This window comes from Myodes glareolus, chromosome 9 (assembly GCF_982192425.1).
Source record: "Myodes glareolus chromosome 9, mMyoGla1.1, whole genome shotgun sequence".
Classification (NCBI taxonomy): domain Eukaryota; kingdom Metazoa; phylum Chordata; class Mammalia; order Rodentia; family Cricetidae; genus Myodes; species Myodes glareolus.
This window is the reverse complement of record NC_142034.1, coordinates 47,314,399-47,322,756: the sequence shown is the minus strand read 5'-3', so window position 1 is coordinate 47,322,756 and position 8,358 is coordinate 47,314,399.

Here is an 8,358-nt window from a genome sequence, read left to right as displayed (position 1 = left end):
GTTTGACAGCTATTCGTTATAAAAGATTCCTGCTGTCCTGGTCGGAGTGGCCGTTCTATGACAGCCTCTCATGGCTCCGTGCTACCCGGAAGTTCTTAGCATCTCCTATGGGAAACACGGCTGGGGAACCCGACAGTTGCTCTCGGGCCAGCTACTGCTGCAGCTGTGACTGAGCCTCCTGCGGGCGACATCATGCAGCGAGGGCAGACTGTGTGCTAGCTATTCGTCTCAGCGCTGTGACAAACGCCTGATGACGGCAGAGAAAGATGAACACTGGTCCTAAGCTGGCCTCCTCCTCTCTCTGTTTTTTTTAAAAATTCTGTGTAGAACTCCAGCCCTTGGGATGGTGCCACCAACATTCAGGGCAACACCGTCACATATACAGCCCAAGATGTACCCTGGGAATCTCCCAGGTGTTTGTTTGCTTCGATGTGGTTTTACGAGCCCAGGTTGGCCTCAGACCCACTGTACAGCTGAGGATGGCCTCAGCTTCTGGTTTCACCACACAAGCAGGCCCATTTTACGAGGAGGTAGAGACCAAACCCAAGAGCGTCATGAGTGTTTGGCAAACACTGCCAGCTGAGCCACATCTCCAGCCCTCCCTAGGTGTTTCTTAGTTTGATCAAGTTGACAAAATTAAGTCTCACAGGCTGTCACTTTGAAAGTGGCATAAAACCACAGGCTTTTCTCAAGAAATACCTGAGTTTCACAAACAAATTAGAAAATATGTCTATCTTGGCATTGTGGTACATGCCTTTAAGTCCAGCACTCGGGAGGCAGAGACAGGCAGAACTCTGTAGGTTCAAGGTCAGCCTGGTCTGCATATTTATTGAGTCCCAGGACATCCACAGCTATATAGGGAGATCTTGTCTCAAAAAATAAAACCAAACCAGATGTGGTAGAATACACCTTTACTCCCAGCACTCGGGGTGTGGATAGGGTGCAGAGGCAGGTGGATCTCTGAGCTGGAGACCAGCCTGCTCTATAGAGTGAGTTCCAGGACAGCTGGGGCTACACAGAGAAACCCTATCTTGAAAAACAAAACAAACAAACAAACAAGAAATACAGCTATAAATTCTTTTTTGCTGTGGTGCACATCAATATCACAGTGCTCAGGAAACTGAGGCAGGCGGATTCTGAGTTTGAGGTTCAAGGACAGCTTGAGCTACATAGAGAAACTATCTCAGAAAACAATTGTAAAATACTAACTTGAGGGAATTAGCAACATCTGCTGCCCATCCGTCTATTTTTTTCTGTTTATAAAGTTAATGGGTGGTACACAGATACTGTGTTTAAATGGTTCTGTTAAAAATATAGAGGGTGGGGCTGGAGAGATGGCTCAGTTGTTAAATGTGATGGCAGCTTTTCCAGAGGCCCCAAGTCTGTTCCCATCTCTCATGTTGGGCAGCTCACAACTGCTTGGAACTCTAGCTCTTGGAGACACAATGCCTTCTTCTGGAATCTCTTCTGGAGTCTTACACACATACACATAAATACATTTTCTAATGTAAAGGAAAACACAGGAGTCTGGGGAGATGGCTTAGTCTGTAAAATGTGGTAAAGTTGGGTTAGTGGCATATGTTTATTCCCAGCACTCGGGAGGCAGAGGCAGGTGGATCTCTGGGAGTTTGAGGCCAGCCTGGTCTATATAGGGAGTTTCAGACCAGCCAGGAGTCATCCTCAGCTACATATTAAGTTCAAGGCCAGCCTGGACTACAGGATACTTTGCCTTAACCAACCAAACAACAAGTGGCCCGACAGCAACAGTAAAAACACGACGTGATCATCTCCCCAAGCCACTAAACTCACATCTACAATCCGCTTGCTAGGGACTGGAGATCACTACAGAGAAGGTTCATTCCCCCTCATTTCTGAACATTGGGTTGGTTTCCTGTTTTTCTGGCTGTTCTAAACAACTCTGCAGTGAATACCCTTATATGCACATTTTATGAAAAGTTCCAGTGCTTTGGATGCATTCTTGGGAGTAAAATTACAAGCCAAAAGATAATTAAAACAAACACGTTGCATAGCTGCTAACTCAGGCCGGGACTGTTGGAGGCTCTTCTCACTCATCGGTGCCTTTAATCCTGGCATCATCTCTGAGGGGGAGAGCTCTTGTTCTCTCCAGTTTATAGAGTTTGAGGGACACGAGGTGGCATGGCTAACAAGTGACGAAGCTGCAATTTGAACCCAGGCCTTCTGGCTCAGCATCTGCGTGGACTTACCTGCTCCCTCTAGTTGGCTTCCTGATTTCCTGAGAGTCAAACCGGAAGTAGCCCGGAAGAACTTGTGTGCCTTTGATTTCCGCTCCTCTCCACCGCCAGGTGCTAGTAGAATCCTCTGGGAAGCTAATGCCAGCTGGAAACCTGTCCTTTCAAGCTGGGGTCCTTTTACTAAATACCATTGCCCACGCTGCTCCTTGCTCTGGCGTGCGTATGGTGAAGCTCAGGACCGAAGCTTGCTCTCACATCAGCTAGCTGTTGTGTGGCTCTCGGTGATGGCCTCACCCACAATGCATCCCTCTCCAGCTGGCCTTTACTCTTTCACCTGCTGCCTTTTAATATAGTCATGCCTACCCTTTCTTCAAAACAACTGGGTCCAAACAAAAGCTAAATAAGTACGAGCAAGAAAGTTCATGTAAGCTAACTTTGCAGGGCCTTCCTCGCTCTGAGACTTCTTTGGTGGTGGCGGTAGGAGGCGTGGTGCTGGCACTTGGAAGATCCTATTAATTTTCTTTGCCTGGCTTAACTACCTAAACAAAGCACTTAGGCAGCGCAGGAGGACAGTCATTTGTCAGCAGCAGCAATGGGTTTGACACAGCCAAGATCCCCGAATACTCATTCTGAACGAGCGGCTTGCGAAAGGGAAGAGAAGCTGTCTGCTCACACTTCATGTCGGTCCAGCGCCTGCTCTGCAAGGCTAAAGCCTCTGTTCATGCTCCCACCGTTTACAAGCAGGGCCTTGCCTAGCATGTGTGAGGCCTTGAGTTCAATCCCCAACACTGCCAAAAAGAAAACAGACCCACAAAACACACATACACACAAACATACACACACAGTGTCTTAGTTCTATTGCTGTGAAGGGGCAACACAAAAAGGCACATTAGGCAACTTATAAAAAGAAAACATTTAATTGGAGGCTTGCTTACAGTTCCAGAGGGTGAGTCCATCATGGCAGGGAGCATGGTGGCAGCAGGCATGGCGCTGGCATAGTACCTCAGAGCTTGCATCTTATCAGCAGGTTGGTGGCAGAGAGTGAGCTAGTGGGGCATGTCATGCGTTTTTAAAACCTCAAAGCCCACCTCCAGAGACAGACCTCCCCAACAAGGCCACACCCACTAATCCTTATCAACAGTTCCACCAGCTGGAGACCAAGCATTCAAACACGGGAGCTTATAGGAGTCATTCATATTCAAACCACCACAGCTAATGTGAATGAAACTTGTGTTGAAACCCATGTGTAGTGCAGACTGGTCTGGACCTTGTGATGGTCCTGCCTCCATCTCTCCATCGCTGGAGTTACCAGCATATGCTACCGTGCTCTGTGCAAAAATCATTCTTCTTGCTTTCCAGATCCTTTTATTGATGTGTGTGTGTGTGTGTGTGTGTATGTTTGTGTGTATGAATTCACATGTATGTACAGGTGCACAGGAAGGCTAGAGGGTGTTAGATTCACTGGAACAGGCAGGTTACAGGTTACTGTAACAGGAGTTACAGGCAGGTGGGAATTATCTGATATGGGTACTAGGAACCAAATTCAGGTCCTCTGCAAGAATAGTAAGTGCTCTTAACTGCTGAGCCATCTCTCCAGCCTCTAAAGCACAAATCTTGACAGACTGGAGAGTCAGCTCAGCAGTTAAGAGCACTTGCTGCTCTTGCAGAGGGCCTGGGATCGATTCCTAGCACCCACATGGTGAGTCACAACCTCCATGAATTCAGTTCCAGGGGATCCAAGGGCCTCTTCTGATCTCCAAGGGCACCAGGCATGAACATGGTGCACACACATACCTGCAGGCAAAAGACTCATACGTAAAATAAAATGAACAAATCTAAAAATACATTTTTTTTTTATTTCTTTGTGTAGCTCTGGCCAACCTGGAACTCACTCTGTAGACCAGGCTGGCCTTGAACTCACAAAGATCTGTCTGCCTTTGCCTCTTGAGTGCTGGGATTAAAAGCATGCACCACCACCTCCTGGCCTAAAGATATTTTATTTTAGTGTGTGTGTGTGTGTGTGTGTGTGTGTGTGTGTGTGTGCAAACTTGTGAATTGTTTCATGTGGGTACTGGGATCCCAAATCCAGTCCTCGGGTAGACAACAAGTTCCCTTAACCACTAAACTGTCTTCAGCCCCATCACTCTTACTCCTATGTGCGAGAATCAAAATCTCACCACCCAAAGAGGGGTCTCTACTGGTGCTTTTTGTCCGGGGAATTTCTCTTTTTGCTAATACTTCAAGCAGGATAGAAAGACAAGGGTAATCGTGGGGACATAGAGAAGAAATGAAGGACCTTGCCCCTAAAACTGAAGCCTGTCACTAGCTGAGAATCAGCATTCCAGCACAGTTAACGCCATACGCTGTGAAGGACATCCATCATTACGGAGGCCAGGCTGGCCTTAACTCAAAACCCGGCTTTGGCCTCCCAAGTGCTGGCCTCACAGGTGCGCACCACTATTTGATCACAACTGATTCTTCTCACTATATAGCCCTGGTTAGTCTGGAACTTGTTATGTAGACCAGGCTAGCCTAGAACTCGCAGAGATTGACCTCCCAAGTGCTGTGACTAAAGATGTGGGCCACCGAGCTTGGCTCACAACTGATTCTTAGCTATGTATATTCTGAGACCTTGATGTATTCCGTTCTCACTCAACAATCCCTGGTAAAGTTCTAAAGGCATTACAAAGTTTTCTGTGTAAACACCTCTGATAGGGACAGTTTTACTGCTTTCATTCTAATCTTCATTTTTTTTCTTTTCTTTCCCATATTTCCTCCCTCCCTCCTTCCCTTCCTCTCTCCCTTCATTCCTTCCTTTCTCTCTCTTTTTTCTATGAGACAAGACCTGTCTTTGTAGCCCTAACTGGCCTGTAACTCAGAGAGATCAGCCTGCCTCTGTCTCGCTAGTGCTGAGATTACCATACCAAGCCATGTAGAAAGCTTTCTCGTCAGACTATCTTTGGGCCCAGAGATTTATTATTAATTATTAAAGCTTGTCCTTAGCTTAGACTTTTTTCCAACTAGCTCGTATTTTTTTTTACAGATTTTTAAAAATTTATTATGTATACAGTATTCTGCCTGCTCACTAGAAGATGACACCACCAGATCTCACCACAGATGGTTGTGAACCACCATGTGGCTGCTGGGACTTGAACTCAGGACCTCTGGAAGAGCAGCCAGTGCTCTAAACCTCTGCGCCATCTCTCCAGCCCTCAAGCTCTTAAAACTTAATTAATCCATATATTTTTTTAATATCTACATTCTTCCGCATGGCCTGGTTACATCTGACTTGCTCTGAGTCTGCTGTGCGCCTAGATTCCTCCTTCCTGTTTCGGTCTCAGTTCAGAAGTCCCACCTATACCTCCTGCCTAACTATTGGCCATTCAGCTTTTTATTACACCAATCCCAGCAGTACATCCTCACACAGTGTAGATATCCCACAACAAGGCTGTTTTATTTTTCTTGCCTTATCCCTCTGGTGAAGACCTTTAGACAATGATGAAAGTGGTATTTCTGCTTTACGTCCAATGTTAACATTTATTTTATTTTTAGAGGCACAGCTTATGGTAAATGGTAATAGATGAGCACACGGGAAGCCCTGAGTTCAATCTCCTGCTCTTAAAATAATAAGAGAGACTAGAAAAAGAATCATAGGAATGATACTATGCATTCCTGAGTGTTTATTTCTGAGTCATAGCTCATAGGCAAATAGATAAGTCTCAGGCTTTCTTTCACGTGAGTAGGAAAGCTCACAAGGCCTCCACGCTCTGTGTGTCCTTTAGAGATATTTGTCTATGTGTGTGTATGTGTGTGTGGAGTCCAGAGGTCGACACTGAGCGTCTTTCTCAGTCAGTTCTCCATCTTGTTTTTGGAAGCAAGATCTCTCACTGAGCTCACCTATTTGGGGCCAGCGAGCTCCGGAGATGTCCTGCTTGGCTCCTGGAGCTAGGATTACAGATGTGGGTACCCCAGCTTCCAGCTTTTCACATGGGTCCTGGGGAGCTCCTCCCACTTGACCGAGTCTTCTCCACAACCTGTAGTTTGCCATGGCCTGGAACTGGCTACACAGCCCGGGCCAACCCTGAACCAAAGATCTCCCTGCCTCAGCCTCACAAGTGACAGAATTGCAGCCTTGAACCACCAGACCTGGCTTAAAGGGCCTCCATTTCAGTCTTTCCTATTCCTCTCTCCTCTGCTTTGATGAGTTAGAGAAAACACTATCCCAAAATGTGGAACTTTGGCACCTAGTTGTGGCAGTAGGAATGGGGAAGAGAAGGATGGCCTCTTCTTGAGGCTCCTCGCCCTCCCCTGAAGCCAACTGTGAAACTCCTTCCCTTCACCTTCTGGCCAGAGGCAAGCCATAAAACCAAGGAGGGCCTGGAATACCTGCACTTGGGAGGCACTTAGAGATTGTTATAGATTCAGGGCTAGCCTGAGCCACACCTGGAAACCCTGTCTCAGAAGACCCAGCAAACAAAGCCCTAGGTAGTCTGCCCTCTGACCTCTCTCCCCAGTGGTTCTCAACCTTCCTAACGCTGCGACCCTTTTAAATACAGTTCCTCATGTTGGAACTGTACATTTTTTGTTACTACTTCATAACTGTAATTTTGCTACTGCTACGAAAAGTAATGTACATACCCATGTTTTCTGATGGTCTTAGGCAGCCCTTGTGAAAGAGTCTTTCAAACTCCACAGAGGGTCCTGAGCCACAGGTTGAGAAACACTTCTTTAAGCCCTTATTGGGGCATGTATCCTGCCCTAAACTCCTAGGAAGGAATGCCACGCCACGTAGAATGCCAAGCACCTTCCACTCCTAATACATTTGGTGTATGTGTATGTGTGCACGCATGCGTGTGTGTGCATGCGTGTGTGTGCGTGTGTGTGCGTGTGCGTGTGTGTGTGTGTGTATCACTCAGGGTTGATGGCTTGGTCTTCACTGTGGAAGTCAGGCTAGCCTCAAAGTCTCAATCTTCCTGCTGCCATCAGCTGTGAGCTGAGGTTACAGTGCAGGGCAATGGGCAGCCGTCCTTCAGGTTTTTACTTCTGCTAGCCCTGTTATGCCCAGATGAAGGAGTGCCCCCCAAACCAACTAGGAGACCGAGTCCTATATGTAAAAGCAAAGAGCCTTTATTCTTACACAGGTCTGCAAACTCAGACTCTCCGTGTGTCCAACGTATTGGAGTGGTCAGAGAGCCCTGAGCTCAGTTAGGGTTGGGGTTTTATAGTAGAGGGGTGAGGGATTTCTAAGGTTCAGAACCCCTGATTGACTGATATTTGTCTAGGGGTGTCCTGGTGAAAAGCGGTGGGTGTGTGCTGGCAGGTGATCCTATCTACAAAGGTTGGAACTTTAGGAATTTCCTTTGGATGGTCTGTTTCTGAGTAATCTCAGCTTGTGATCTTTCTTGGAACCAGTATGGCCTCAGGGTAAACTACCGAGACTCAGGCCTCTATTGAGCTTCTCATGACTGGGTCCTACAAACCCTACATCTTAGAAAGCACATATTACATCAATCTGGATGTTTCCTCTTGCTCATCGGTCATCTTTTGCTATAGGGTCAGCCGGAGACAGGTGAGAGAAAGTCATTACTCTCCTTCTCCGTAGGGCTTTACCTCATCAGATTGTGTGAATCTTTCTTTTTAACTTGAAAGCGTCATTGCCTCCACTACTTCATTTAGAGATACTGGCAGCGAGGGCGACATCTCAACTCAAGATAGACTTGCTGTGCCCCCGACACTCCCTCCATCCGACAGTCCTGGACCTAAAGCCTCCGGAGGGCTCTTTGTAGGTTCTACTCTACGTAGTTTTGTTCAGGGAGCAAACTAAACTCAGTAGGTTTTACTTTGTGTGTTGTCCAGCACCTGCAGGGATTTCCAGCCCAGAGCCTCGTACCTCAAGGAAAGCAAGGTGGATTCCACCCAGGCATGCATTTCTCCTGTAAAGTGGCTGAGTGGGAGGTGCTGTGGAGAGAGGTGAAGAGACATCCCAGGTCACGGCCACATTTCTGGGAGGGTCAATGTCAGGGAAGAGTACACATTGACTCTGGAATCCAATTCCCTTATTAAAAGTGTGCCCAGCGATCAATATCCCTCCCCCACAAGAAAGGCTCCTCCCATCTGCATGTTAGCTGTCAAATAAAATCACGTC